Genomic DNA, 25,234 nt, shown 5'->3' with positions numbered 1-25,234 from the left:
CCAGAAAACTGAGACTATCGTAAAAAGGCCGTAAGGAGGACACTGCCCATGAAGTACGGCTCCACGGCACTGGCCACAGCAAGTTCATTTATTTTGAAAATTACCTTTCTAAGCCCACAGCTCATCACTTGCAACCGTGAACAACTTGAATACAAGCTAGAACTTTCTCTTCAGAGACCGTTTTCACACGGCCTAAAAGGTCACACTGAATGTCAAGGGCATTTACGAGGCTATCACAGCACAGAGGAGAAAGCTCATCTGCATCTTCACATTTGCTTCATTTAGCCTTGTGTTCGGCTTTCAGTATCAGAAAACCTAACTAACAGTGGATTTGACAAGGAGCTGGAAGGCCCAGGGCTGCTGATGCTGGCTCAGTTGCAACAGTGTCGGGGCAGGCCTATCTGTGGGGCTCCTTCTTCCATGCTCACTACCTCACAGAGACAGAATGGCTGCCACACATTCAGGCCATCGCATCAGCATTCATGGCAGAAAGAAGGGGAGAGCAAGGAAGAGCACTGGCAGGCTCATTTGCCAGGTTCTATCGGGACAATAAATGCTTTCCCAGCCCATCCCAGTGGACTTAGTCTCAGGCCTCAGTGGCCAGGAGGAGGTTACACGGCCACACTTGTTACCAGGAGTGCGGAGAAAGCAGGGCTCGGACCTAGACGGCAGAGCCTGTGCACACCCGGGCTCCCTGGTGCAGCCTGTTGCTCCTCAACGACACGCCTGTACTGCGTGTTACCACACTGAACACGGCAGGCAACTGTAACAGGACGATAAGTATTTGTGTATCTAAATATAAAAAAGGTAGAGTGAAAATACGGTATTACGATCGTATGGGACCACCACTGTATACGCTGTCATTGTGCAAAACATCGTTACGCGGCACATGTTCTAATTTTAAAACTCTGGTATCAACACAGGCGCAAACAGTCAGGAAAGGTCAGCTCTAGTATTTACTTCTCATTTGGTGCTCAGTGGATGCCTTTCCACATTCCACCGAAGAACAGCGTCCTGCCCGAAAGCAGAGAGCCTTGAAAGGCAGAACAATGATCCCAGAACAGAAAGAAAATTAAAACTCCAGTTTGACAGACAAGCCTCAAAAACAGCGCAGAGGGCAGTAGGATGCAGGCTCGACGATGGTTCTGACCACACTTAATGACACGATTATGGACTCTAGGTCCCCTTCCCCAGGGCACAGCGTGGCCTCTTCGCACACCGGCCTGGCATGGAGGCCCCAAGTTGACCTGGGGGCGACAGAGCCACCGGGCGGGAAGCCCCTTCTGCTAAGAGTGGCCACTGCAGAAGCTCCCCGACAGCCAGGAGAAGCGAGGAACAAGGGAGGGATGGAGCAGAGGATGGAGATCAAACCAGACAGTCAATGGCGTTGATGCCTTGGACTGAGGGGTCAGCAACACTGGCAAGAAAAATGCGAGATGAAAACTGTGAGAGGGCGAGAACCACGGTCCATTGCAGGCAGTGTCAGGCAGACAGGTGCCCCTGGAAAAGGCAGCCTCGCAGGCTCCTTCCCACCGGGGCACAAAGGCACAAGTGACAAAGTCCGCAGGGGCCTCAGGGAGCGGCCGCAGCCACCTCGATGCTGAGGGTGGCCACACATTCCTAGCACCCAGTAAAGGTGAGAGAAGAAGAGTTTTCTCCTAGCGAGCTCGTGACTTATTCACAAATGAGTCGAGAGAAAAAGAGGAGCTCCCTGCAACTGCTGGACAACACAAGCCTGTGCAGCGTGGAGCCTTCTGGAAAGCTCTGGAAAGGCCCCGACTGACAGCAGATGTGTCATTCCCCAAAATGGTAAAAAATGAGCGTGTCCCTGTATGTGCATCTTCCAGATAAATTACTTCTCCAACATGTCAGAATTTTAATCATTTTGAAAGAAAAATCTCCTATTATAGTAGATTGAACCATATGAAATTAACATTTTTGTAGATCAAAACCCATCAAACACTAACAAATTTCACGTGGGTCAACTGCAGTACGTGCCTTCCGGCTCTCTGCTGCAGCAAGGGCAAACTTCTTTGGATCCTTAACAGGATCACAGATATTTTAGGCTCTGAGGGCCAAACAGATATTATGTAGGTACTTCTATAACCATTTAAAATGTAGCCATTTAAAATGTGACCATTTAAAAATACAAAAACCACCCTCAGCTCCTCCAAAAACAGGCGTGGTTTGGATCTGCCCAGTGGCCTCAGTTTGCCAAACTCTGTTCTGTAGTGTCCAAGTGTAAGTTTCATTCTAATTATGTTCACTATGAAAATTGCTAATTTCAGAGTAAAACGGTGGTGCCCTTGGAGATACTACAAGTACACGTGAACAAGCTGTTCCCCCGAACACCGCTGGCTTTAGAGCCGGTCGCTGGTCCAAATCCCTATCCTGTTGTCAGCCATCTCGCCCCATTACTATAAAATGCCTGTTAACTATCCGGTTTATTTTATAAGCCACTGTCCGGCTGAGGGCTTGCGGGTGGTTCTAACTTTTCTACAAAGGAAAAACTGAGCTGCACAAGGCAACGGGACTTACAGGTGAACATGAATACACGTAACTACAGAACGGGTACGGGAGCAAAGGCACGGCAAGGAATTACCCCAAATGCACCCGATTTGAAGCCAAAATTCCAGAGGGTTCAAAGGGGAGCAACAAAAACAAATATCTGCACGGCCGGCCCAGAGCTGAAAGACTAAAGGGAGCAAAAAATAAGTCCGAGACAAACTACCCTTTACATAAATAAAGACACGGCATTAATTGGGCAGTGATCATTTTTCTCCCAAGTTAATCAGGGCTAAAGGCAAATAGGAAAAGGCTGCATTTGTAGCCGTTCCTAAAAGACTGTCGGAGAAACCTGAGTGTTGTGAGACGTCGAAAGGCATCCCGGGGGGGCTGGGTTTCCTCCTTTGCAGAACGTTAGGCACTGTGACCAGGGACCCTCCCTCCCTACTACGCGTTAAACAAAGACATGCCCAGAGGACCTGTATTCTGGGTCCATGAGTTTTTTTTATTTCAAAGGAATTCAAACAATCACTGGGAAATGTTTTTAATTTGTGGCATTACTATTGTTTCAAATGTTATTAATATTTATTGTGATGAAAAAGGAAAGCTTAAATAGAGAGTCTGTGTAGGAACGGATGCATCGAAACAGGAGATTGCTGATACACACCCTGGCCTCACGGGGATACTCGATTATAAAAATCCTAATTTAGAGAACGTTTCTTACCATTCAGTATTAAAAACTTACCCCAGGGCGATCTGTTCTCCTGTATTTCTCAACACTCATTTAAATCTTATAAACCTTCACCAGTTCAGTAGCCACCCGTTCAGTAGCCTGCGATAGTCCACAATGGAAATTAAGGGGAAGAAATAAAGAGAGACGAGTCCAGTACGTACCTGAGCTGCCTGGTCGACACTGGGCCTCCCGGCTCCGTCTGCCCATAGCGGCCGTCGGCAAACCGCAGGCGTCTCTGCAGTCCCCAGGCCCCGGGTGCTTCGCTGTGGGGGGGACAGAACAAGGTAGAAACAAAACAGAGACTTAGGACAACGGCTGAAATTTTTTTTCATTAAAATGCTAATGATGACCACAAATTTCCAGATAACCACGTTTATGAATTATTCACAGTCACAAGCGAGACGCAGCCGCCCGTCACCGCGGGCCCAGGGCTTGCTGTGAGCAGCAGGCAGCCCCTGGACACGTGTGACAGGCACAGGCACAGGTCACGGCCAGGCTCGCTCAAAGCTGGCCCTCCCCGGCCCTCGTCACAAGCCCAGGCGATACCGCTGGCGTCTCACTGATGCTACTCCAGCCCCTTCTTCCTTCACGTCAGGACGGGCCAGGTAGAGTCGGGACTGCGTGGAAGCCACGCAATGGGGACCAGAGAGACAGGCGCAAGGCTGGCTTCAGTGTGCGCTGCAGGTGGCCGGGCTCGACCTGCCCATGGGGACCGGTGGCACGATGGCTGTTCTCAGAACCTTCCGGGCACAGAGGACTGCTTGCTCCTCCACTCAAGGGCTGTGGGGGATTCCTTGCCGGCCTTTCCAAGTCTGGCTGTCTCCTCTCCCTGGCTCTAAAGAGCTGCAATTAGTCAATTAGTTCAAATACAGCCAAGCCTAAAACATGCCCAGAGGCTGTCACTGTTATTTAACAAGACCTCTTTTAGAGAGATACAATGAGCAGAATCTCTGGAACCAGGAAAAGAACCAGTTGCTCTGAGGTGAAGTATCTGTGGAAATGTGGGAACAAGCTCAAAGCCTGGAAAACAGGGAGTCTCACCCCTGCGTGTGTAAGCGGCTCAGGACAAATTAATTGGCCTCATGTGTCTCATCTGTGAAATGGGCTGAGGACACCTGCCTGGCAAAGGGATGAATAAGAACAAAACCAAAGACGAGATTGACAAATGTGAATTACATCTTGAGTGGAAACAGTACAACCTCCTACGACACACAGATCATTATCTGGAGCTGGGAGGGTCGTGTCCCTATTAGTCTCTGTGCACCTCTCAACATCCCATACGGTAAGATGCTGTTTCCAGATTATTTTCACAAGAACATTCCTTTGGCTAATAAATAAAATGTTTTTAACTTAACTGCCCTGATGGGAAATACAAGTACTGCTTCATTTTCAGATTTAAAAAAACTAGAATGTAAAAATTCCCCATTAGGATTTTCCCATTTTGTTTCTTCCTTTAACAATTTCTTATGCCAAGTTATTTCTTTTTCCCATTTTTCTTTATAGCATCTTTGTGATCTTTTTTCTCACTTTAGGTTCAATCCTTGCAATAGCTAACATCTATACGTTATTTAGCAGTTTACAAGGCACCTTCAAAAATATTACCTTATTTCTCTTAAATTTCTTCTATTTTCTTCTCATTTTCTCTTGCCCCACTTTCAGAATCACAGACAGAACTTTCTAAAATCAGCCAAGAAGTAATTTTTCTCCTTCCAACAGCCTACATGCTAATGCACAATACTTTGCAGGCTGTCTAAAGCAAGTTAGGCGACACACGGTACACCTAAATCCTGACCCATCCAACTCTTCTTGTAAATGAGAAATTCCCCTGGTAATGATCTAAGTTAAAACACAGTGAGAAATGTGTACGTGTACCAACATATTAAAATAATACGGATCCCTTTAAGAATCAAATAAATGACAAATAGAAGCAGTAAGAGGTGAAAAATTAGCAGAAATAAAAAGAAAAGGAATAAAATTGTTGTTATTTTAGCTTCCAGTGAAATTTCCATCATCTGTCTTACCGGAGCTATTTTTCCCCAAGCTCTGCACTAAGTCATCTGATCACTGCATCTGTGAAAACCACAAGGGGATGCGCCTGTCTCATTTAAAAAGATGATCATTTGAACCATAATGAGAAAGAGCATCTATTTTCGGCTTTAAGGGCAGAAGCATTTCCTGCCTGTGGCCCAGGGCAGGGAGACTCCCCCCAGGAAGTTAGCACAGAGCAGACGCCCAGCGCTGTCTGTCTGTCATGGCGACAACAGGAACCTTCTCACAGAAACACCTCCTCCCAGAACCTCTTCATAGTCTCAATCCTGATTTATCAGCAAAAGAACATGACGTGTCTGAAACAGAAAAATATTAATTCTACCGTGTGAAAGTAAATTTTTTTTTTTTTTTTTTTTAGAAGAAAGAGTCTGTGAACTCTAGATTAGAAATCAGATCTGATTCAGTCAAACCCTGGAAGACACAAAACCTGTAAGATTTGAAATGGCTACCATTTTGCTTTATAAACGGTAAATAAGGCCCAAAATAATTTTAAAATAATCCTTGAGACATCTTAATAATATATTAAAGATTGTAAAAAGAAATCAGTTGTTAATCTTAAAATTGGAGTATAATGAAATTTAAGGAGAACAGTGCGAGTATTTGTTTCTGATTCTGCTGTGCTGTTCACAAGTTCAATTGACGCAAGCCTTTGGCACGTTGCATTGTAAAACCTTCTGCATTTTGTGAGAGAGACTGAGTGATTTTATCGTAGGAATACAGAAGCATGTCGTGGTCCGACACTCTCCAACAGCATCCAAGGAACCCTGGAAGCTCAGTCCCCTACAGAACATGACTGGCACCCCTGGATAGAACAGCTCTTAAAATAACGAGCTACTCTTAATTAAACTAGTAGGAGAGCAAAGCCGGACGGACCCCCCACTGTGACCATGTCAGAGAGGGTGGAGGCCATTGTCTTTGCGATGTTGGAAATTGTACGTGATGCTTGTGACTGGCTTTGAGGTCAGACCTAGAATTTACATTTCAGAGGTAACTGTCCTTTTTCCCTATGTTCTCAAACCAAGCCAAGGGGCAGCACTTGGTTCATTCTGACAGGGAGAGTAACAATCTCCGAGTGACGGTGGAAAGTGACCAAATTAACCCTTCCAGCAAACGGACCAGACAACCATGTACCCACATTCAGCTGACTCTCGGAAGTTGACCAGCACAGATCCTCAGTGACAGGTGACAAACCACAGTCACGTGCTCATGTCCAGTCCCTCCACAAGCTCCACTATCAGCACTCAGTGATAAACTTAGAGATAAACTCGCCAGAGGAAAGAGAAAGGAAGAGGGTAAAAGCAATGGGGAAACTTCTGGAAAATGAAAGCAGATGGCCCACAATGCCTGAATCTTCAAAGCTGGAGCCGACCAAACTTAAGCGTCTGCAGACAGATTGTCCGGAGTAACAAGCCTCTACTGGGCACAGAACCCGAAGACAGTGCAGGTTAAGGCACAACCTGGAGCGGGGCTTGGGTGCAGGGACGAGGCGGAGGTGACACTGAGAACTGGAGGCCCATCTGTGCCCCCTGTCGGGAGCAAACCTCCCTGTCATTCTCAAGCCAGGAAGCTCGCGGACTGTCCTCCCGCCTCTGCAGGGGAAGGTCACTTGGCTCTTCGCGGAGGCTGTGGTTCCTCGAGAGGCTCTAGACTGGGCACGGCAGGAGCAGGTGCCGCCCTGAGAGAGAGGAGGACTGGGTGGAAGTGAACAGACAGCCCCGCGGCCCTTCCCCCGCTGAATTCCCAGACCCTGGTCACACAGGAGACTGGAGGACTTTTCTGGAGAAACTATCATCAGCCCAAGAAAAGAGATCTAGAGATCCACAGTTACCAAAATTGGGAGGCAAGAGGACTTCTGAAAAGAGGTGGTCGTCCTAGGTGAGGCGACCAGTTGACAAAGCCTTGCTCAGTGTCTCCGCAGAAATAAGAGTGACAATGTGAACCCTAGACGTGTGATACAGGGTCCAGTGTGACCGACAGGAATTTTAGGAGCAAACAGTCAACGCAGGAAGGAAACCTCAAACATACATGTTTAATAACCCCAGGAGAATACAAGGTATCACATCTAGAAAGCAATAAAGGATACCATAAATAGAAACATGAGAATTAAGAAAAAGCTCCTAGAAATTAGTATTATGGCCACAGAAATAAAAAAATCAATAGAAGGGTTAGAATAATAGAGGTAAATGTTCCCCAAAAGTACAACAAAAAGGTACAAAAATGAATATCAGGACTTTTTTTTAATAATAACTGAATTGGAGGGAAACATTCAAGAGTTCCAGCATCTCTCCTCTTCCAGAGAAGAGAGAAAACAGTGGGAAGAAAATTATCCTGCCCATTCCCCCCAAAAATCTTCACACTGAATGAAAAACGTCCCAAGGCATATTATGACAAAAACCTCACAACAATGGGGAATTAAAAAAAAAAAAATGCCGTAAAAGCTTCCCAAAAAGAAAAAAAAATAAGTCATACACAAAGTAAATCGAATCAGAAGAGCATCCAACAACTGAGTAACAAAATTGAGAGCAGAAGAAAATAGAACAAGGTCTCTAAAACTGTTGGGCGAAGTAATTTGCAGCTTTAAATTCAATATCAATCATATTTAAAGGGAGACTAAATGATATTTCCATACACGCCAGATCTCAAAAAAAAATAATAAAAATTACATCTTTGCACTCTGCCTCACAAAGCAATTGGGCGACGCACTGCCCCCAAACACAGTCAAAACCAAAGGAGACAGTCAAGAACGCCCAACACGATGGTGAGGGAAAGTTCTAGTTCCACAGCTGTGCATCAGGCCTCATGAATGAACAGTCCAGGCCAGACCCGGTGGCTCATGCCAGTAATCCCAGCACTCTGGGAGGCCAAGGTGGGAGGATCACCTGGGGTCAAGAGTTCGAGACCAGCCTGAGCAAGAGCGAGACGTGTCTCTATGACAAATAGATAAATTAGCAGGTGTCGCGGTACATGCCTGTAGTCCCAGCCCCTTGGGAAGCTGAGACAGGAGGATCACTTGAGCCCAGGAGAGTCTGAGGTTGTAGTGAGCTATGGTGACGCCACTGCACTCTAGTCTGGGCAACAGAGGGAGTCCCTATCTCAAAAAAAGAGTAAGCAGAGGATTCCAGCCAGGAAAAATGTCATGCACATGTATACAAGAACCAAGAAATAGGCCATTGTGTTCTACTGTATTTCAGAATTTGGAGATGAATATGCAGTATATAAATATAATATTAAGCAAAAAAATCTTTTTAATATGCTATACAGGACAGAAAACACAATAGTCTACTGCATAGCTCAGCTGTGAAAAATATTTACGGTGAAAACAAATTGAGATAAATTGTCTTAGAGAGTAAAGGGCAGGTATTTAAGGGAGAGAGAATAAAGAAAAGCTAAACCCTCATCTTCCTTAATGCGAATTGATGTTTCATACCTAAAATTGAAAAGAAAATTCAAGTGATACCAATATAAACACACTAATCTGTTACATGGAAGTAAACACCAGAAGAGCTAAATGAATCGAAAGTAATTGCTTCTGAGAAGTGTAAGAAGCCAATGCAAATTAAGTGGGCTGGAATTTGTAAGCTATACACATACATGTATTACTGCAATTAAAAATGAACTATTGGCCGGGCGCGGTGGCTCACGCCTGTAATCCTAGCACTCTGGGAGGCCGAGGTGGGCGGATCGTTTGAGCTCAGGAGTTCCAGACCAGCCTGAGCAAGAGCGAGACCCCACCTCTACTAAAAATAGAAAGAAATTATATGGACAGCTAAAAATATATATAGAAAAAATTAGCCGGGCATGGTGGTGCATGCCTGTAGTCCCAGCTACTCGGGAGGCTGAGACAGGAGGATCGCTTGAGCTCAGGAGTTTGAGGTTGCTGTGAGCTAGGCTGACGCCACGACACTCACTCTAGCCTGGGCAACAGAGTGAGACTCTGTCTCAAAAAAAAAAAAAAAAAAAAAAAAACTATTAAAGGGGTAGAAGTTGATCAATGAAACATAAAAACTACCCAACTGCGTAAGACAAACTGATAATGTGAAATTTCATTTTCTATATCAACAAGAAAACAGATAAATCTTCATCTGTGTCTCCTAGTTAATCAAATTGTTAAAACTCAATTTAATGCATTTTATCTTCTTTTAAGGACCACACTGTGAGAGGTCCAATGCGCCTAAATCTTCACACCTCTAGCTTTAGTTGACACACGGAGAGAGGGTACAGGAAGAACTTTGTCATCTTTGTCAAAGAGTCCCTGCTGCCACTTCTTACAGCGAGTTTTATCCCTGTGGAAAAGGAAGGACGGGGAATGTCCAGCATCCAGACCCCACTGCCCGTGTTTAGGGAACTCCTCGTCACGCGATTTCTGATGCGAGGCACATCTTGCAACACAGAAGCAAAAACGGCTGGACACCCACCTTCCCAGAGCCTCCTGCAGCAGCGGCCCCGCCTCGCTGGCCCTGAACTAGACACCCAAGCAGAGCAGGGGGATGTTACCGTGGGTGAGGGCCGTGGACCAACCCCCATCGCCCAGGGGCAGTGAAGGCTGCGGTGGCAGAGCTGGTCCCAAGCTTCTGGTCCCAGTGGGGTGGTCGGCGTGACCACCACTGTCCGGAGTTTGGTGCAGGGTCCACCCTGCCTAGACCTAATCATACTGCATGTCCTTGACTGTGGACCCGGCTGCGTAGTCTCCACTGTTCCTGACCTTTCTCCCAACTGCCGGCAAATTCAGAACCTACCCAGTGTCTTCTCAATAAATCACTTCTCTGCTTGAATGACTCAGCCGTCCTGCATTGCTTTTTGCAAAAGGCCCGACGATACCCTGCCCAGGATACACCAGTGGCTGTCCACTGAAGGCAAGGGTGAAATGTTTATGTTTCTTAGGATCTCAGAGCAAAACCAAGAACAATTTTCCATAGAAAAACACGAGAAAGGTTATGTTTTAAGGTACAAATAAAACTATGCTTCTGGCATGTTGTGGGTTGTGGGAATTTTGTTGGGCTCATGTATTCTCGGTGTTGCTTTCTCCCCTCGGCCAACACACTCGCAGTTGTAGACCACAAACCGACTTCACAACGACTCTGCTTTGGGAATACAGGCATCTGCCAGTGGGGAGCTGCCACTGCCGGCATCTGGCCAGAGACCGACGCTCACGATTCCTGCTGCTGCGAGTGGGCAGAAGAGCAATTTCGTCTTTCTGCTTGAGCACAGCTTTCTAGGAGATGAGGCAAGGACCACACAGGACTATGAAAACGCAAACCAAGGCATCCAGAGATTTGCACTGAGCTGCAGAAACATCGGCCTCGCTGAGAAGCTGCATCCATCACCCCAGTGGCTGCAGCCTGTTCGGTCCCCAGTCTGAGGAAGCTGCTCCAGGCAGTTCATCAGCAGCTGTCTCGGGCCAACCCCACAAATCCTGCGGACACAGCTCCAAGTCAAGACACACAGCTTAGAACACACTGTTGACGTGACCAAAAGGGCTTCAGGAAAGAGTCGACTGCGGTGATGACGTTAACAGGGAAGTGGGTGCAGAGAAAGCCGCCTCTCTCCGCGGTGCCCCATTGTCTCTGGAAACTGAGGAGGCCTTTCACGACAACGAACAGCCACCTTCTGTCAGCTGTACACAGGATCACACACACCCCACAAAGAGGGCTTGCAAAACGGATTGCAGAGCTTGGTGTGTGCATGTAATTTCTCTTCCTGCCCTGCTATTTCACAGAGACTCACCAAGAGATCTATCCCTCCGTCACAGGACTCAGGGCGTAAATCACCCTGGGGACACAAAAAATTAACTTTATTTCAGTTGGTGATGCAAATGTTCCTTCAAGTTCCATCAACCGCCAAACCACCGTTCCCATGTATTCTTCCGCCCAGCCAATTCCCGGAGTATCTGACGGCTGCTAAGGCAAGAGTTTCATTCCACAGTTGTCCCGGTGAAGTACACTCACGCTCACACGGGGTTTTTAAAAGCTGAGCTAAGTTTATCTCAGTTGGTCTCAGATTTCCCCCCTTGTTTTGTGTGGGGATCACGGGGGACAGGATTCCACACAGCAGTGTGTGAGTGCGTGTGTGTGTGTGCGCGCGCGCGCGTGTGTGTGTGTGTGTGTGTGTGTGTGTCAAATTAACAGTCTACTTGCCATAGCTCTGCAAAGAACATGGCGCAATTCCGCTCTTTAGGTTTCAGAAATGAAAAGAGAAAAAGGGAAAAAAAAATGCTAAAAAATCATTCTCAAAAGCTCTTTCTGAGAAATTTAAAAATAAGAGGCAGTTTTTTAATGCCCAAATATAAAGCAGGCAAATTCACAGGTAGCTAATGACCTTACAATGGTGGAACCGTAAGTGGCTGTTTCCAAAATCGACTGATTGTATCCAATGCCTGAACTGACACTTCGTTACACAGAAATATTTTTTGTTTTTCCCCCTCTACGAAGGCTTAAGAGATCCTCCAAAAATTTATGTAGAGGGGTTTTACTTTATCTAGTGAAGGTTCTGCTTCCAACCACCCCAAGTGGCAGAATGTTAAGCTTTCACTGTAAAAATCTCTATCAGATTATATAATCTCTCAAATATGTTATTTTGAAATTTTTCTAACAAACATGACAACATAGAATTAAAATGGCATTGATTTCATCAACATCACAGAATGTAAATTGATAGTGAAGTTCTAAGGACAGAATAAAACGGCAAAATACTATTACTCATTTGAAAAAGACGGAAAATAGCAAGTCAAACGAACCATCGATACTTGGACACCTGCTATGAGCACAGCAATTTATAGCAGGTGTGGAACAGGCAAGATGTGTGTGACACAGGTACGAGATGCAGGGAGCTTAGCATGTGGAAGAAACATGACACACAGAACGCTAGAGGAACCCTGGACCTCACAGGACGCAGGTTTGGACCTGAAGACAAAAGGAGGTTCGGGGGGTCCGGTGGAGCCGCTTTCTGTCAGACAATAGGACACACTTTTTTTTTTTGGAATCAAAAACCTTTCAACAAAGAAGAACCCAGGACCACCTCCCTGTTGAATTAACTCTTCCAAAAACCTGAAGAGGAGGGAACACTTGCGAACTCACACTATGAGACCAGCATTACCCTGACACCAAAGCAATACAATCACACTACAACTACAGACTGTTGTTATCTGTTATGAACATTGACATAAACAAATCTTAACCCAAGACAGTGAACCAAATTCAGCAGCTTACTGAAAGGATTATACACATGAACAAGTGGGATTTGTTCCTGGAATGCAAGGGTGGTTCAATGTATGAAAATCAATCAATGTAACAAACCACATTAACAGAATGAAGGGGAAAAAAATCACATGAACATCTCAATGGATGCAGAAAAAACACTTGACAAAATTCAGCACCCTTTCATGATAAAAAACACTCAACAAACTAGGAGTACAAGGAAACTATTTCAAAATAATAAAAGCCATACATGGAAAGCTCACACTTAATATACTCAACAGCCAATGACTGAAAGCTTCTCCTGCAAGATCTGGAAGAAAACAGGAACAGTTGTTCACTTCTTAACAACACAGTACTGGAAATCCTACAGCAATTAGACATAAATAAATAAATAAATAGCAACTAAACTGGAAAGGAAGTAAAATTATCTCTCCTTGCAGATGACATAATCTTGTATGTAGAAAACATTAAATATTCCACACCAAAAAAAAAAAACCCTATGAGAATAAAAGGATCAAATAAATGGAAAGACATCCTGTGTTCATAGAAGACTTAATATTGTTAAGACATCGATACTACCCAAAGCAATACACAGATCCAGCGTAATCCCTATTAAAACCCAATGACATTTTTTGCAGAAACAGAAAAGTCTGCATTCTCTTTTGTAACAAGTTTTAAGGTTACCAACCATCACTCATATTTAATCCAGAAAGTAATACATTCAACATCACAAATCAGAAGCTACTAAATCCATTAACCGCATCAGTATGTTGCCAAAATGGTTAAACCAGCTCACCCCTGCCCTGGGGAAGGACCCTCCTGGGATTACATGGGAAGCTCCCATACTAACAGTGGACTTTCTACAGCTGTGGCCCGGGCCATCCCAGCTCTGCAGAAAGGGTGAGGGTCTACCTGGTGAGAGGCAGACTTCCTATTGCCAATTATCCAGTCAAGAGGTAAATCCCGAGATAAGAAATGGGAACTAGCAAAGACAGACTTGGGAGAAGGAAGAAGGAAACCTTCCTTCTTCCAGAGCTTCAATCTCTTTGATGTCTAGATTCTACCTCTTTTTTCTTTTTGAAGTGTCAGGGTAGCAGTTACATAGCTTCTACATCTAGGTGACAGTCAGTCACTTCTGAAGGAGGGGATCAGATGTTCTAGGCCAAAGAGGCAGCCTCGGAGAGGGACCAGTGAGGATGGGTTCAGGCCTGCCATCACTAGGAGACAATATTGTGGGATTCTCAGAGTTCTGTTAAAAGTCATAAACTCAACTTCTGTATTCTGTAGGGAATCAAGGACGTGGGATGGAATGGAAAATGGGAACACAGATTGCCCAAAGCGATATCACAGTTCTGCAGCAACGATTAGCAAGGTCCTCCCCCAAAAAGGGAACCTTTGAGAAGGAAATCAAGGCACGAAGTCCTGGCTTACCTGACAACGTGAAATGGTTTCTTTTCCTGATCATTTCAGAGAAAGGGGCATTAATTTAACCAGGAGACCCAGGGAGTTTCCTTGCAAAGCATCACAGGTTAAACACAGATTTCTGCACACCGACAATACAGGCTGACATTCAGCAACTGTGCGTTCCGATGTCCAGCCAGCCTGTCTGCTGTTAGCGTCGTTCTGACCGGCCGGAACCTGGCTGTTACTACAGGCCGAGTATCCCCCCCATCCAAAATGCTTGGGACCAGAAGTATTTTGCGATTTCAGATTTTTTCAAATTTTGGAATATCTGCATTATATACTTACCAGTTGAGCATCCCTAATCCAAAAAACCCAGCATGTGCTCCACTAAGCATTTCCTTTGAGCATCATGTCAGCACTCAAAAAGTTTCAGATTTTGAAGCATTTTGGTTTTTTAGATCAGGGATGCTCAACCTAGATTTTAAGTCTCACCCTTCCAACAATCACATGTCTCTCCATCCGCAACATCTGCTATTGATTCCTGAGCCTGGAAGAACACTAGTACCTCTGTTTTATATATTCAGTGTTTAGCCCTGATTCAGAAATTAATAAAAATCCTATTAATAATCTAAGCAGTAGACATTAGTATTTACACTTGATAAGCTAAAAAGCCGAGGCTCAGAGCAGGGACTCACTGACAGCCAGCCAATGGCAGAGCCAGAATTTAATTCCAAGAGGAAAAGAATTTTAGGAATACACAGAAACAGTCCCTCTACTCTGGAAATCTAACCTTCCGTAAAAGATACTGCTGCAGGGAACAAGTAACTAGGGGACCTGAAGGTAAATGCATCACTATCTCATAAAACACTGACATGGAAAAGGCTGATCATAAGCATGTTTTTAATCCTACACTGAACTCTCATACTACAGTTATTGGCAAGCATCACGTGGACACTGAAAGCTTTGACATAAATTTGTACAACAAAACACTAGTTTGTTTCTTCAAATCCATGTTTATGAACTCTAAAGCCAACTTAACCCTACGTATGAAGAGAAAAAACACATTATATTAATGTCCTTGGGGTCTTCATATGAATATCTCATTTGATAACATTACTATCATTTTTATCAAAAGACAATTTAACAGAAGATTTAAGGGAAAAATCTGAATTTAACAATTTTTCCTCCAGTCATTTCTTTAAATCTGATAAAATCTTTGTTCTAAGAAATTATTTCTTTCACTTTCTATGTAGAAAATAAATGAAAATGCACCTGAATTAAATTACAATTGCTGTGAAAATACTTAAACTCTAAATCAAAACATACAAGGGTAAGATTTTATCGAAGGACGCTAGATTCCCTAAACCACACCCATCATCATGATAACCTTTAAATGCCCTTCCTCATTTCTTACATGGCTGTGCTGACACCTAGTTATAATTAAAGTTCATTTTGTTGAAATCAGTTGATTTCTCTCTACAGTACATCTGACTCATTTCAGCTACTGCTCATTTTCTCTTTTTTCTACTTATTACTGGACATCAGGCTAAGACGTCAGACTCTGGTCTAATATGTAATCTTACTGATACTTCACCCACATTAATAAGTTAATTCATCAAAGCAGTCTGCATGGTGTAAAGAATTTGTAAAATGTATAGAATGCTACAAAATTCCTCTATTAGCGAGTGGCCATTTGATATGTCATCTAAACCTAGACACTTTTAGCATTGAAAGGGGTCAGAATCAGAAATTACACCAGAACAGCAGGCACAGCTCGGACTGCCCCAGCAAACCGGCATGTGTGGTCACTCAACTCGTTAAGGAACCAAATACCTCGCTTAGAAGCTGAAAGTCTCAAAACAATGAAATAAAGCCCAGGGTAGGGAAGGAGGCAGGGAGGGCTCAGACCAGACAGAAAGTCAGCAGAGTCAGATGAGAAGGCAAAGGCAAGTCACAGGCTCTCCCAGGCCCCAAACCCAGTGGGATTCCCAGATTACGTCAACCTGCTTCTCCTCTCCTGGTCACGGCAACAGTTTGCACGTGTGAATTAAGTCCGTCACACGCCACGTGATCTCTTTGCTTATTCACTGGTTTATTCTCCTGTCACTCATGGTCTCCCTTGACACCACCTACACTTACCCCCATCATGGGCTTCCGTTCCCTTTGTTCCCAGCACCGGGCCCACCCACTGCCGTCACCGGCAACTTGCCGTGCACCAGGCCCTGTGCTCAGTCACCTCCTACGTAAAACGGGGAATCCAACGCTCAACTAGACGTAGTCCCGGCCAGGTAACTGTCCAGAATCTTCGTTTAAAACCCAACACAGTTTTGCTCCAACCTCCACTCCTGCGTGTGGTACGAGCTCGAGCAAAGAGCACAGCAGCACAGTGTGCTACCGAACCCACCCCTCCATTTGCAGACGATTTCACATAAAATAAAAACACTAACCAACTTCTGTTAAGATGTCAAAATTTCTACATCTTAAAAAAAACTTTATGGAAGCTCTTGCAACCCAGATACTCTGGCCTTTTAGGGGTACAGCCTATTATAGTCTTCCTTGCACCCCCTTTTCCTCTTTGAAGCTGGTGAGGGGCTATGTCTTGGCCACCACCAAATCACCAGCACCTGCAGAGCGTCTAGCACAGAACAGGACTCAACAAATACCTGCTGAGTGAACAAATCAATGACGGGCTTGCGGCTGACGACTTTTCTCTTGATCCCGACTCCTTGAGATCCCTGCTCCCCTGATTATCTCATCTAAAATGGTAGGCTTGTTACAGCAACAGCTTTGAGGTCACCCCAAAAACCCAGAGCAAATCCCCAGCAACTTAATGGCAACATAACCTTGAGCAAGGTCTCTATTCCCTCTCTCTGCCTTGTTTTTCTTATCTGCAAAATAGTCCTTATCACTCTAAATGCCTTATTTTTTTTTTATCTATAAAACAGACATAGTTTGCAAGGTTCTGTGGTATTTGTGAGATCTGAGCACAATTTATGTAAAGAGCCAGGCAAGAAACTAATAAATGTTGAATGAAGGAATAAATTCCATTCTGTTCTCTGGCTCCAGATCAAATGTAACCATCAAAATCTAATTTGCCGGCCGGGCGCAGTGGCTCACGCCTGTAATCCAAGCACTCTGGGAGGCCGAGGCGGGTGGATCGCTCGAGGTCAGGAGTTTGAGACCAGCCTGAGCAAGAGTGAGACCCCGTCTCTACTAAAAATAGAAAGACATTATATGGACAACTAAAAATCTATATAGAAAAAATTAGCCGGGCATAGTGGCGCATGCCTGTAGTCCCAGCTACTCGGGAGGCTGAGGCAGTAGGATCGCTTAAGCCGAGGAGTCTGAGGTTGCTGTGAGCTAAGCTGACGCCACGGCACTCACTCTAGCCTGGGCAACAAAGTGAGACTCTGTCTCAACAAAAAAAAAAAAAAAAATCTAATTTGCCGAAGCTGATCTTCATCCCAACGGCAGATACAGATACGCATCAAGGGCTGTAACACACAACTGGAGAGTCTGTCTGCTGTTACACATCAAAGGAAGAGTTTCACATCTGCTTTTAAACGCCGGAAAACAATAATTAGTTCACAAGTAAAAGGGAAAGGCGTAGGATCCACTCTTACTTTCCTTACCAGAGTATCAGAGTATTAAGGGATTACCAGCTTGCAGCAGGCTGAGGCCTTTTCTGCAGGGATCACGCAGGGGAGCCCGGCAACCCCGGAAATGAGCTTTAAGCTCAGCGTGTACTGACGGCTCCTGCTTTTCACCGGCAAGACGCACAGGCCAGGTCTGCCCTGACTGCAAAGTGCAAAACCGAGTTGCCACCAACCACAGGAGTAAGACTGGGTCCCAACAGAGCGTCTGTCCGAGTGCTCGCTCTCCTAGCAGTCCGAGGTGGAAAGTCTCAAAAGAGAGAACATCACGGGGCTTTGTGTGACTTCAAATTTACGAAGGAAAGTGAACTCCGTCGCAGGAATGGGTTGGTGTTTGCTGCTAGGAGACCCATCCTGCAGGCCAGGCAGGGGCCGATGGGAATGAGAAGGTCCCCATGTTCTATTTCCAGAACACCTGAGCCGACTGTCCCCCCTGGGGCTACAGGAGCTATTTAGAGGCCCTCACCTGCCTCTTTTCCAGTAACCTCGGCAGGGACAGCTACGAACCCCTCCCTGGGGTCTTGGTTTCCTGTCTCACAGCTCACTTGGGCTGCTCTTTGGGAAGACGTAAGAAACCCCAGAGATTTTCAAAGCCCAGGAGCAATGCTGATCCCCAATAGCATTTTCCATTTTCTCGAAAGCCGTTGTTTCCTACTCCACCTGGGCATACAGCGTGAAGCAAAGCTCACACCACCTGCCTACGGTTCAGGACAGCAGGTGCGGTCGGCGGGCAGGAGAGAACGTGACCTCCGGTTTAACACAGTGAAGGGTCATCCCGGCACGAACATGGGCTGCGACACTCTCAGTCTTGGCCTCCTCTGAGTGGCATCCGAGCAAAGGTGGATCCCAAGTGAATGAGGATTTTTTTTCTTCCTAGATTCCCAGTGAACTAGGTACACGAACCTATTAATATTATCACAACCTGTTTCCTTACCCATCCTCGTTTTCCAGACTCTCTCTTGTCCAGGGTCACAGGGTTCACCAGCGGAGGAGGGGATACAAACCTACACAGTCTGACCCCAGGGCCCCACTAGCCCCCTGCCCTGAACTCTCTCTGTTGTCTAAATCCAAGTCCAGCGGAGGCCAAGCGAGAGTGACCGTCAGTGACACGAGGTAACGCACATGTTAATTAGCCTGACTTCGCCATTCCACAAGGTACACATATTTCAAAACATCATGCTGTGTAGCATAAATAAATATAATTTTTGTCAATTAAAAAAATAAGGAAGAAAACAAGAAACCATCAGCACAAGGGCTCCACGTGCGTTTACAAACTGAGGCTCCTGACCATATAAGTGACTGTAATCCTTTTACAGAATCAAAAGCGTCATTTAGGACACCTGAGTATTATACCTGCCACGGCCACGAGGCAGCGAGCACAGCTTCGCAGCCCACAGACAGGGCTGGCAGGACGTGCGTTTTGGTCTCAGCCTTAGTCTCTGACAGCAAGTCACCAATTATTTTTCAGATAAAACGGCAATTGGGCATTTCCTGAAGCTTTAGCCCTCCATCCAAACACCAAACGAACATCCAACAAGCCCTTTTCTAAGTTCTGCTGGACACGTACAACCGAAGCTTTACCTAGATAGTAACAAAATTATTTAATTTTAGAAGATAGAAAGAATCTTAGAGATCATTCATCTTAACCATATTTTATTGAGCAAGGAGCTAGGCAGGACAAAAAGATTAACGAGCCCTAATCCCAGCCCTCAGCATCGCACAGTGTAGTAAATTACACAGAACAGTATGTAAATAACTATGATCCAATTCAAGTTAAAGCAATAAAAGATAAAATCAGGACATGTTATCAGAGAGATTTCTCTAAGCATGAGGTGAAGAGCACAAACATGAGAGTTACGCAGTCCTGGGTTCAAGTCTTGACGATGCCACCCCTTAGCTGTGTGATTTCAGACAAGTTATTTAACCTCCCTGGGCTTCCGTTTCAAAATTTTGAAAATGGGGTAGTGACACCTACCACTCAGAGCTGACACAGGATGAAAGAGAGAAACCACGTAAAGCTCTCAGGACGGTTCCCAGCACACCATCGGGGTTAACGGCTGCCGGCTACTAGTCTCGTACCTATCGTTTCTCCCGTCCCCTTCCTCGCTCCTCCTCCTGCCAACGCCCCTTCCTGGTCTCTGCCAGAACCTGTTACTAACTCTGCTGCCAAGATGAGGAACCAGGCTCGCAGGGGACGGGGGATGTGCCCAATAGCACAGAGTCAACAGCCCCCCACGCCCACCTCCAGACTCCTAGGTCCTAGGGTACACTGCTATTTCTTCAGGAGTCTAATCCCTCCTGTTGTTTTAAAAACAATGAAAAAGCAAGGAGAGCATCCTACTGTGCAGATTTTAAAAGGTGCCCTCTCTGGACAGGCCCAGCCCCATGAGCACGCAGCTTGGTGAGTACCACGCTGGGTGGTTGCCAGTTCTCCTTCCCACTGCCCACACATACACTTGTGCAGTGAACAATCTGCACAACCTCACATGGTCACCCTGGGTTCTCCAGCCTCCACTTTTCTCTTTGCCAAACTATATTTCCACACTGCTGTCCAAGTGTCTTTTTAAAACTCTCCTCTTATGTTATTTTTCCTACTGTAAAATGCTGGATGGCTGTTGATTAGAAACCCCAAGGCTCCAGCACGGCACACACGTGGCCCTCCCCACTCTGGCACCAAGCAGCCGTCTCAATCCTAGAGCCTCCTCCCCTGTCTGCCATGCCCAGACCCCAGCCACACTCGAGTTTCTGCCACTCTCTGCATGTGCCAGCGCTCCATCCTTGGCATACGCTGCTTCTACAGCCTCAGCTACTCCCTCCCTTTCTCTCTGCATCTAACTCAGCCCTCACGACCAGCTCCTCACTGCCGTGAACACGTTTCCCGGTTTCTCGGCTGAAACGACCTCCCCTTCCACGGCAGCGCCCGCGAGGCTGCCTCCCCTGCCACCTCGTGGGAGTCTGGAGGACGCGGCACGGCTCTGCAGTTGGACGGGTCAGAGCTACAATCCCGACTCAGAGCATCCTCTCGCTGGGTGACGTGGCCAAGTGCCTCTCCCCTGAGCTCCCAGGATCACCGTGGAGATCGATGACCTAACGCTACGGCCTCCAGACTTGCTCAACAAGGGAGTCAATGATACCGTGAAATCTGTACACACGTAACTGTGTCACGTGAAATAAGAACTATTATACCAGAAAAAAATAATGGCTATAGTCTATGTATATATACATATTTCCAAATATAAATGTCCAAATATAAAATGTGTACATGTACATCCATGTTTTCAAAATCTCTGCCCTAAGTTTATCAATTAAATGTTTATTTGTTCATTGATCTCTTTTTCCATTTACTAATTTAACTTAACAAGTAGTAGCAGGTACCAAAAGTTTAAGAAAACATAATAAAAGAAAATATTTAAGATGGGAAAATTCTATTTCTAACTTATTTTGGAAGGATATGGGTCAATAAATATCATTACTGAATGCAAGTGGTCGAATACTTCATCAAAGAGCATCCAGTCCACTGCTTGCCACATGGCACATGCTCAATGTTATTTGAACCTGGATTTGAAACTCCAATTCAGTTCCCTGAAAGCAAGCATGTTTCATCCATCTCTGAATAACGAGCTCCTTACACAGAACCTGGCACTAAGTAGTTGCTCAACAAATGTTGGCTTAGTAAGTTAACTAAAAATTGAGAAAGTACACAAAGGTCTATAAAATATGTTCCATCTCCAATTAATCTGGATTGCAATTTGCTCCATAAATAAATTATATTCCAAAGTCTATCAAATGTTCCTTCTGTACCCATCACTTTATCTGATATATCCAGAGTTTCTTCGGAGAGAGAAGTATGTAGGTAGAATCTGTCCCTGAGGCACAGAAATACTGGTTAAGACAGCTAGGCAGGAGGAATGTGTCACCTGTACTCTTGTAATATAACAAAGGGACCAAAGAAGATATAAAGCTTTAGACATACTACCCGTCAGCAAGTGACACTTACAATTTTGAACACATATTTAGACTGATAGCCTCCTATTCAAAATATGTCTGGTTATAGTAAACACTCTGCAAATCCTATTCTATTCTCTCCGATGAAAAACCTACACCAAATGTTTCACATATTTATACTCCTAACTAAAAGCCAGGACAGCCTAAAATTAAACAAAGGGCTAAGATCCAGTTGTTTCTCTTTCACTAAAAACGACGCTGTATGTAAATATTTATTAGCATGGACACTCAATATTAAGTGGAAAAGATAAGTTACCAAGCAACCTGTAGCAGACACTACTCTTTCAGGATTAACATAAAATAAACACATATATGTATTAAATAGGATAATAAGGTAGAAGTTATTTTTTTACTTCTTTTATAACAAGCCATGGCTAATTTTTGGAAGGTGCATTTACATTTTTTCAGCATTACAGAATAAAGTGTCTAGAAATCCGTCTCAAATAATTGAATAGAATGCATGAAACAAGGAAGACTTTTAAAACACATTTGTGATTAAGAAAAAAATGAAAGCAGAGGACACAAGGAGGTTGAAAAGTATGCAGGTTGTTTGGAGCTCTGGATTTTCTATCAAACTGTGTGTTGCTTCCCCAAACAGAAACCACCAACACATTTCAGGATCCCTTCCGGTCTTCCAAGTGCTGTCAGAAGAGTCTCTTGTGACTAATAAATTCCAGAAGGACGCCCCCCTCCCCCTCCCCTCCCCTCATGTTAACTTCCGTGTAATTAGTTCTTCAGGACTAGATTTACGTGCGGCAAACCTCTGCATTAGAACCACCTTCTTTCTTAAACGTAAGGATGATGGTGAACATCCTTCTGTGCATATGAACATTCACTTACAACATCAGGTTTAGTAAGCAGAGACCTTTCTGTCACGTTCATGTAGTGACACCGGCCGTCTTTAGCTCAGTATTGTAAACAGAAGTCCCACAGATGCGCTGCCTCTACAAAACGGAAACATAACTTACAACAATGCCACGATGCATCCCAAAAGGGAGTTTTTTGGTATAACGGAAGGACAAGATTTCACTGGAGACTATATTCAATTTTAAAGAAATGCTACATTATTTGCAAGGCAGTTTAAGTAGCTTCCTTCCTGAGGCTGTTACATTTCCAGTCCAAACATCACTGCAAATACCTAGATCCTGAAGCCCAGAGAATTAATCTTTTGACCTTTTCATTTCGTTTCTGGGGACAGATTGGTGGCTTCCAATATAATCCTTTTCCAAACACCCTTCCAAGATAGAAGAACAACTACAACACAAAAGATTTCCTTTAAGATTAATATGTGATTACAAGACAACAAAATTCGAAAAATTCCCATAATTTTTAAAAATTCCACTGACAATAATGTTTCACTATTGCAAATATTTCAGTACAAAAAATTATTTTTGGTGAAAATTTTTGAAGTCCTTACTTTCAACAGATTTACGTTTTAGCCCATACTTGAAAGCCTTCAGAAATAATATTCATGTATCTGTGCAGTGTGTATGTACATAAATGTGTGTGTATATATGCATATATATTTTCTCAGTACAAATATTTAACTTCAAGCAAGCTTCAAAATTGAAGACCCTTACCATATAATTATAAAATACACAATTTAATTACAATCAAACTTATAGTAAATACAATATAATAATGAACACTTATCTTACTAATTAATGCTTCTATAGAACCTCTACAGCAAAGTTCTTTTCTGTCTTATTTCGTTTTAAACGTGTTTCAACCAGTTCATCTGTAGTGTCAGAAATGAAGAGGAGCCGTAACACATAGGGCAGAGTTTAGAGAACTATCCAGGAATTTAATGGGAAACTGTTCCTATTGCCAATGACATTGTTTGTAGAACATGCCAGGAAGGAGATGGGGGGGTGTGTGCACATGCACGTTTTGTTTCGCGTACACTCTTACGGGTACTTGATCATTCCTACTTCCAAGTAGTATTCACACACACAAAAAATAGATTGACTTTATTATCATTAAGGCCCATTTCTCCTTTTCTACAAGATTAGGGGAAAAAAACTGAACTTTGTGGCCTCAATCAATTTTTTCCCTCAAAGACAGCAAAACCAATTCATACGTGTCCCAATTAGAACGTCTTATAGTACTTCAAAAAAATTGTAAAATTGAGAGGTGCATTAATTTTCCCAAGATCAAGCTACATGAGGGATCTATTGAACAAGCAATTCCGTATCTTGTTTTGCTTTCACACAAGAAAAGAACCAAGTCGATTTTCTTACTTCTACAAATTCAGTCAAAGCGCCTATCCAAAATGTCTAAAAGTCTAAAACACCTGAAGCTCAAGCAACTGGACTTTTCTGTCACATCATATTACGTTGCCTTATCTTTAAAGTTCAATTAATCAACTGCAAACCTAATAAAGGTTTATCATAACCTTGAGGACTCAAGTTTATAAAACCCAAAAGTAATGGCACAACGTATGTCATCCTCATCTCTCTGAAGTTGTTTCCTACAAAAGGGTCTCCTGAGAACTCTGCCACGTTACGAATCCATAAAAGCATAAAAAGATTATTAAGCCAGGAATGAAAAAGTAGAAAAGCCAGAGACCCATTGCTAACATTGATAACAGAATTTTTCAAAATCAAGCTGTAAGTTACTTACTGTTCCCAGGTCTTTGCTACAAAGCTCAGAAGGCAAGCTCCCTTCTCCCCACGAAGTCGGTTAATTAACAGTAATCACCCAAGGAGGTCAGGCACCCCAAACAGATCTAGAAATTGTGTAAAGACAAAAATTTAAAATTCAAAGTCAGATTAGAAATTAAAAATCACAATATCCCGTTGCTATTCAGAGTATCTCTGCATAATTAAGATTTCACTGGAATAACTAAATGATAAGATATGTAAGCTATCTTTCTTTCATAATACACCGACAAGGCTTTCTAAATCTAGATGGCATTTTGATCTGTCATCTTATTAAAGTTCCTAAAGCAGAAGCTAGCAAGGCTTCTTGGCAACCGCTCCTGTTAAAAATGTCTCTCTCAGGAGTCATGAAAAGGAACTAAGGGAAGATCTGGACTCCTGATAACACTGTGACTCGGGAGGGAAGGTCTGAAATCACACTTGCCAGCCCCACTTCCAAGATGAGCTCATCTCATAAACACAAAGCGGTTGTGAATAGAAGTGAACCCTCACAACTTAAACTATCAACAACTTTTAAACACTCTTCATATGTATTAATTTAAGCACACTTCACTTCTGCAGGTGGGAATGAGAAGAGATAGTCGTGTTCATTTTTTCCCCCAATAAAACAGAAAAGGTGAAAATTCTGCATGATTAATAATCTCACTTAAAACATACATTACTTCCCCAACAATTCTGCAAAATGGATCCATAGGTAATAATTCATTAATAAGATAAAACAGCTCAAGTAAGTAAAACAGATGCCACAGGTAACCTATAATCTAAAGCCCTAACCTACAGAACCCCTCAGGTTCTCCCATGATGGTCTGATGGACTGCTGGGCGTAGTTCTAAGAAACGTGATAAACTCATTTATAAACCACAAGAGACTGAGAAATCAGTCCATTAAAAGGGGGCACCATTACAGCAGCTAGTCATAGCTGCAAAGCGGACAGAACCCAACAAACACCAATCGGCACTGTTTATTATTGTGACGCTGTTATTGCCAACACTTACTAACGTATCATGTTGCCTTCTACGCCAGATTCTCCCC

The 25,234-nt window shown here is 44.0% G+C and overlaps 1 protein-coding gene across 1 annotated transcript in view; it reads right to left on the bottom strand.

The window, feature by feature from the left end:
- LOC138379713 (amyloid beta precursor protein binding family B member 2-like) overlaps window positions 1-25,234 on the bottom strand; it is a 171,755-nt gene that overhangs the window by 126,356 nt on the left and 20,165 nt on the right. The window contains exons 2-3 of the mRNA XM_069464836.1: window positions 24,165-24,270; window positions 3,400-3,501 (exon numbers count right to left, since the gene is read on the bottom strand). The gene's annotated coding sequence lies outside the window, so the exon portion shown is untranslated. The remainder of the gene's footprint in view (window positions 1-3,399; window positions 3,502-24,164; window positions 24,271-25,234) is intronic.

This window comes from Eulemur rufifrons, unplaced genomic scaffold (assembly GCF_041146395.1).
Source record: "Eulemur rufifrons isolate Redbay unplaced genomic scaffold, OSU_ERuf_1 scaffold_125, whole genome shotgun sequence".
NCBI classification, from domain to species: domain Eukaryota; kingdom Metazoa; phylum Chordata; class Mammalia; order Primates; family Lemuridae; genus Eulemur; species Eulemur rufifrons.
The sequence above is the reverse complement of the archived record's forward strand: the minus strand, read 5'-3'. Positions and strand labels throughout refer to the sequence as shown.